This window comes from Cibotium barometz, chromosome 39 (genome assembly GCF_041138505.1).
Source record: "Cibotium barometz isolate CiBa-2024 chromosome 39, ASM4113850v1, whole genome shotgun sequence".
Lineage (NCBI taxonomy): Eukaryota > Viridiplantae > Streptophyta > Polypodiopsida > Cyatheales > Cibotiaceae > Cibotium > Cibotium barometz.
The window spans coordinates 9,512,157-9,518,677 of NC_141084.1; positions in this window are offsets into that span (position 1 = coordinate 9,512,157).

Genomic DNA, 6,521 nt, shown 5'->3' on the forward strand with positions numbered 1-6,521 from the left:
ACTTCATGTTGATCTCCATCTCCTTGTTGACTTGAAAGCTTGTCATTGCCTTCACCTTGATCCTGAAACTCTTGCCCCTCACGTGCATCAAAACAGAGGCTATTTTCCCATATACTCAATTCATCTTCAAGCTCTTCCACATGCCTACTATGTGTTGGTAGGGCTATGCACCTTGCTTTCTGCTGAAAATTCAAGGTCCCCCATTTGCCATGATTCTGAGACCATGGTTGTCCCCTCCTTACACTTCCCAATCTGTAAAAATATAGAAAGTGGCACAATAACCAAAAAGTGTAAGGGTTAACTCTAGACATTAACTCTAGACATGTAGTGGAATCAGATATACCTTTCTTCTCATCAACTTGAAACCTGACTCTTCCACATTGTCAAAGCCCATGATGCTAAAGTGTTGACACAGGTCTGCTAGGCTCCAATGCTTGCTTGCTGCCACTCGCTCAATCCATTTTGCATCATCACAGCTACCTCAATAGGCATAATTTCTTCTTCTGAGGCTTGAAGTGGGATCCATGTCCTGTGCTTTTGCATCCATCTTTGGTAGTGCAGACGCATGTACAAAATAGAGCGTGCCTTCAAGAACCTGAAAGACACTGTAGAATCTACTACATTGCACTTGTACACATCACCTTGATGTGACCCCTCATTAACCTCCCAACCCTCCTAGTAATCCTTGAATGAGGTCAGACCGTACCTCCTTACAAATATACATTATTTTTGTTTGGTGCATTGGCATGGAATTGAACATGTGCACAAAAACATGTAAAGGACAAAACCAATTTAGCCCTAATAACCTAGATGTCTTTGAAAACTTGAGTGATGTCTTGATATCACTTACCATCTTAAACTTTAAGTATAAGATGGTCCAAGGATCAGGTTTGGGCCATTCAAGATTGTTAAGAGGGGGGTTGGGGATCTCTTCTAGCTTGCCAAATAAACCTGGTTTTTTATCTACAAAATATGAGTGAAAAGAAAAAGATATTGTTATGTACAAGATCACTTGGGCTTTGAGATACAAACATTGCCTCTCCAATGGATGCATGCATATCATAGAAAACTCCAGTGAGGCTTTGGAGTGGTTGTTCCTCAAAAAAATTAGAGGGAAAAATATCTGCAACAAAGAGACATAAGAAAATGGAGAATCATAAGAAAATTTGAAATAAAAAATCCAATATTAGCATGTTGTTAAAGTTGTATTTATGTTACACTGACAATTTGAAGGAAACCTTGGTCGTTGGCCTTGAATGTACATGTCTCCAAGGGTATACACATGTTGCACTATGGCAACCAGTCCTTCCTTCTTAGTATGCTTGAAGCCTTGTAGCCGCCCCTTCCAATGATGTAGCATATTCCCCAGTTGATGCACTCGATGTGGTCCCTTAGAGCTTGGCTGCATGTAGACCCAAGCCCCAACCCTGAATCTTGTTGGAGCCCAAACTCCATTCTCATCTCTTGTGTTATGCAGCACAAGCTCTTCCACCTTCTCCCTAGGTCTTCTCACATTACTGGAAGAGGCCATGGTGGTAAGACAAGAGAAGAAGGGAAAAGAAAAGCTTGTTTTACAATAGAAGAGTGGAGAGGAGAGAAAGTTCAGGGTTTTCAGTGCAGCAATGGAAAGCTTAAAAGAGGGTTAGAGTTTGAGAATAGGCTTCCTGAACCTAGAGTAGACTAAAGAGGGATAGAGTTTGTGCAGTAATGGAGAGGGAGGGAGCTTGAGAGAGAGAGAGAGAGAGAGAGAGAGAGAGAGAGAGAGAGAGGGAGGGAGGGAGGGAGCTTGAGAAGGAGGGAGAGCTTGAGAGGGATGGAGTTTCTGCAGCAATGGAGAGCTTAGAAAAGGAAGAAAGAGGAAGAGGGAGCTTGAGACTGAGAGAGCTTGACAAGGAGGGAGAGCTTGAGACGTATGGAGTTTCTGCAGCAATGGAGAGCTTAGAAGAGGAAGAAAGAGGTTCAAAATGAGCTTTCCAAACCTAGAGTATGTTGGGGGAAAGTTTGAGAGGGAAAACACATTTTTGGGAAAAAAATTAAAATTTTTTAATTTTTAGGGTTTTTCGTTTGCGCGATTGGAATGCACATATATAGACCTGCCCTATATAAACAAACAACCCCTTCTCACTTTTCATCTTCATGCACCAAATCTCTTATAGTTTTATGCCATGAGCTCTTTTTCTTTCATCAAAACAACTACTTACCCACCCTTTAGCAAAGATTTTTATCGAGCACCACCATGGCAGATTTTTGAGACGAAAAACTTTGCCTTCACCCTCACCAAAGGCTTTCAAGGTTAGGTCCTTGAAGAGTATATTGTATCCCACATAGATTTCTCCACCTTGGCTTGGATATTCTCAGGGAGGCAACATGATGCAAGTCAATATGAAGTATGTCGAAAAGTTTGAGCATAAGCACACTTATCATACTGAGTCATGCTACAAGATCCTCACAAGGCATGACATTATACAAAACATAGAACAAATAGGCCTAGGAGGGATGGCCATCCTACCAGCTTTGGGTTCAAATCTACCCACCTACCTTCAATATATCTCTACCTATAGCTCATCCACTACCTTCAAGATATTCAAGGTACTAGATGGCACCGATATTCATCTAGTGATGGAGGATAGCACTATAACTTTCAGGCCTAGGAGGGATGGCCATCCTACCAACTTTGGGTTCAAATCTACCTTCAATATATCTCTACCTATAGCTCATCCACTACCTTCAAGATATTCAAGGTGCTAGATGGCACCGATATTCATCTAGTGATGGAGGATAGCACTATAACTGGGTTTTAAATCTACCCACCTACCTTCAATATATTTCTACCTACAAGCCATCCACCAACTTCAATATATTTTAAACATGCTAAAGTTTGGTGTTTAAATCTACCCGCCTACCTTCAATATATTTCTACCTACAACCCATCCACCAACTTTAAGATATTCAAGGTGCTAGTAGACGACACCAATATTCATCTAGCGCTAGAGGATATCCAAGTGACACTATAACTTCCAAACATTCTAGAGCCATATCAAAGATACAAGGCTATGTAATAACACATTATATGTCTTATTTCTAGGAATAATAACAAAGTCAAATAAGATCCTAGACTTAGTGCTGCCAAGTAGGGTACTAACTCTTATGCACATCTTAGGTGGGCATACAAGTATGCCAAGTGTAACCTTTTAGCCCTTGCAAAGGTGAAGCAAGGTTTAACAGTAAACTGGGCAGACTATTATCACAAGGAGCTCACTAAAATATGCATAAACTTATAGCAAGTAGGATGTTGTTGACAAAGGTTTTGTATCATCAAGAAAGTTAGAACTTGGAATCCCCCAGTCAGAACACAGGCTATTCCCATGTTCATGCCAAGAACCTTCTTGCTCTCTAGCAAGGAATATATATATACCCAAATGAATCCAACCCAAATTCACCTTATAAGAAAGTGCAATTTATAACCTCATGGTAGTCATGCACAAGACAATAAACCATCAACTCCATCATGCATAGTATGGACTAGATACTAAGACATCCCCACTAATGTCATCAGTGCCCAATAGTGGGTGTAGAACTTGGTATCAATATATGCTCCCACACACACACACATAAGAGCATACATTCATACGAAGGTATGTGTGCTGAGTTTCTGTTAGAGCTTTGGAGATATAGGGCAGACTAGCACTAAGGAACCATAGTGCTAGTGGTTAAACCACTTATCTTATTGAGATATTAAGCTCAACCAGTGCTTGCGAACATAGCTTTTGCACTTACACCACTAGTTGGGTTGGTGAGACTATGGGTCATATGTCGCCAGTAGTTTACAGGCTATGTGTGAACCATTTTGGTGTACAAAAGTTATGGGCCATATATCGCCAGTGGTTTACAGGTTGTGTGATAGCCACTTTGGTGTACTAGATGTTGGATATTTCAGACCTTCATGTGTGTGTCTTCATATTGTATGTGAATCTCTTTGTGTCCCCACTCATGTGTGTGAGAACAACCTCTAAAAGGGCTTAAATGTGTGTGTAACCTTCTTCATATGTACATGTGTATGAACACGTGCTTAAGTGTGTTTGAACACCTACTTAAGTGTGAACACTTGTTATATGTGGATAAGATAAGTGTGTGCCACATGTCATTGGTGTGAGACATGTGTCCTACCTATGTATGTGAAAAAAGATAAGGCTACTCCTAAGCCTACAAAAGGCATTATACTTGGTGATTAAAAATTAATCAATCTATAATCATTGAGTCGTGTAATAATCACTTGTCTCTTATCATTTTGAAGTTTGTCAGATCGTCTTTGTCTCTCTCTCTCTCTCTCTCTCTCTCTCTCTCTCACTCTGTTTGCTACACATACGATGGATGTGTAGTACTATCCCCCTTAGGAGGCATGTCTATTATGTTGAGCCTGGTCCCATAAATGGTATCAGAGTTAGGTTCTCTCTTTGTGACCTATGTGATCTGCTTAGCTGTTGCATACCTTCCATCAGAGCTACTACTAGGGCTGCCCTTTGCTAGCCAAACATGCACATGGTGCAGCTACGTACTAACTAGTGCCACCATCATCACGCTTTGTTCTCCTCCTCAAGGGCTCTACGCATTGCCGATGTTGGGGGACACGGCGAGCTAGCCACGTGTGAACTCGTCATTGTTGCCACTACACTGGGTTGCGACGCCCTGCTAACTGGCTGCTCCGCCGTGCCCGTAATGCCATCGCCTCTCGGCGGCGGGCCTAGTAGCCAGGGTATACCAAAGTCGATGGTGTTGCGGGATCTGGCGATGCTACTAGAGCTAGCGCCACCTCCGCCCAGTCTCTTCGCTAGCATTCCAACCATTGCCCCTGGCGCTTTTGTGCAGCTCCGCTATTGCCCTCCTACGCTGTCCAACTTAGTCTCCTTTCACCCTCAAAATAAATTCTTAAGGGGTGTTCCTATGGCCAGTACAAAGAATACCATTTGGGCCTCCACATGGGCAATCTGTGCATCAGGCTCTTTATGCCTTTACCAATAAAAGATTCATTGAGTTGTTTATCTTCATCAACATGGGTGCCATCAAGAGCTTCATCTACACTTGAGCTCAGGGTTGTTAGTGTCATGGAAACGACATCATATGCCTCTCTTCTCCAATACACTCTCATCAGGAAGTTATTAAACTTCAAAAACTTTATCTTTTCCTATTTATGTGTGAGTCAATAAGGGTTCTTTATCCTGGGTAGTCCCCCAAAAACCTAATTATATCTTTGTTCCACCCTAATGTGTCGTGAGAAGTTACTGATCCACCGAGTTCGAGCTATGCTCAAGAGCTCCACTGTCACGCGTGTGGATAGCCACTCGTCGCTTATGATCTTCCCGCACTCGCGTTGTCACACCGAGGCGGTTTCTAATCCTACGGGTGGTGCAACCTCTCTCATGAAGTTCATGTGGGATCTCCATGGAAGATGATTGTGGTGATAGCCTAATTACTCAAGCAAGAGGGAGAGGAGTAGCAAGAGGGAAGCAAGAGAGAATGAGCGAGACTATCCAAACCCTAACCTTAAGCATTCCACACATGCTAGATTAGAGTTGCCAGAGAGAGGGAGAGAGAACAATCCACTTCTATTGTATAAATGGGAGAATGAGTTACAAACAAGAGAAATTAGCTTTTATAGTTTCAAGCCTTTTCTCACTAAGCCGTTCGAGAGTAAGTGACCCGAGGCACCCAAAACATAGTTACAAGGCTTTTCTTTATGGTTTGGCCAACTAATCGAGATCCTCTTGTTTGTCCTTTGAAGTTCAAGACTTGGGAGCATCTTTAGGGTGTTTCCCTCATCAAATGATGGGATTTACAATATAGTGCGGGCGCCCATTACATAAGTGTGCGGACATAGTTATCATAGAAATGTTTTAGCCACATATGGTTAACATACTCCCCTTCCTAAACTCGATCACGTCCCCGTGATCGGTAAGAAGTTGTCGAGGCATGTTGGGAAGTGTCGCACTTGGTTGATCCTCTGGGGGGCTAGTAAGATGGGAAGAAGTTAGTGGAGTAGTGGCGATTAAGTATAGGCTCTTATGAAGATTGCGTTCTTGTATGTGCCCAGTAGTCTCCCTGTAGTACTCTTTATTAGTATTATTATTATTTTGTTATTTTCTGTTTATGCATAAATTAGATGCATAAAAGAAATTCTTTTATATTAAAAGAGTGATTTTCATCATAAATGATTTGTATACATAAGCATATGCATAAAAGATTTTTTATATATTAAAAGTGTGATTTTCATTATAAATGGATTTTATGCATAAATTAGATGCATAAGAGAAATTCTTTTATTCTAAAAGTGTAATTCCTACTAAATTGGATTTATGCATAAATAGATGCATAAAGAATTTTATTTTTAATTCAAAAGAGTTATTTTCATCAATTTTGATTTTATGCATAAATTAGATGCATAAGAGAAATTCTTTTATTCTAAAAGTGTAATTCCTACTAAATTGGGTTTATGCATAGAAAGATGCATAATGATTTTTATTTTT